Source organism: Berghia stephanieae, chromosome 6, assembly GCF_034508935.2.
Source record: "Berghia stephanieae isolate SIO BIC M18660-M18661 chromosome 6, UCSD_Bste_1.3, whole genome shotgun sequence".
Classification (NCBI taxonomy): domain Eukaryota; kingdom Metazoa; phylum Mollusca; class Gastropoda; order Nudibranchia; family Aeolidiidae; genus Berghia; species Berghia stephanieae.
In genome coordinates, this window is record NC_088365.1 from 21,672,200 (window position 1) to 21,672,572 (window position 373).

The window sequence follows — 373 nt, forward strand, 5'->3', positions numbered from 1 at the left end:
CCCCCCCTCCTCACTCTCTCACTCTCTCCGGACTGTTGACCCTACTTGTAAAAACATGGGGTCTACTGATAATGCAGTAATCCCTCGAGGACTTCTTGAACAAAATTATTTACTTACAAGCGTGTGTTTGACAGGTTGTACGAAATCTCTCTCTCTCTCTCTCTCTCTCTCTCTCTCTCTCTCTCTCTCTCTCTCTCTTTACGACCCGGAAATGAAACTTTGACCTTTAAAAAAAACAATAATTTTGTAAACAAGATATTGACGTCGTGATTCTCGTAAAGGCGAAATGGTTCGTCATATACCGAGTACATACTGCTATTCGAATTAAATAGGTTGAGTAACATTGGTATTTGTTTTGTAAAATCTTCTCTAT

General features: G+C 39.4%; 1 protein-coding gene across 8 annotated transcripts in view; it reads left to right on the forward strand.

The window, feature by feature from the left end:
- Positions 1-221: 221 nt before the first annotated feature.
- Positions 222-373, forward strand: part of LOC144974672 (GRAM domain-containing protein 4-like) — a 39,225-nt gene continuing 39,073 nt past the window's right edge. For 2 of the 8 annotated variants that reach the window (XM_078917771.1, XM_078917768.1), the window contains exon 1: positions 253-373. This exon is cut by the window's right edge and continues 201 nt beyond it. The gene's annotated coding sequence lies outside the window, so the exon portion shown is untranslated. The other 6 variants (XM_078917773.1, XM_078917774.1, XM_078917767.1 and 3 more) reach the window with 6 other exon arrangements.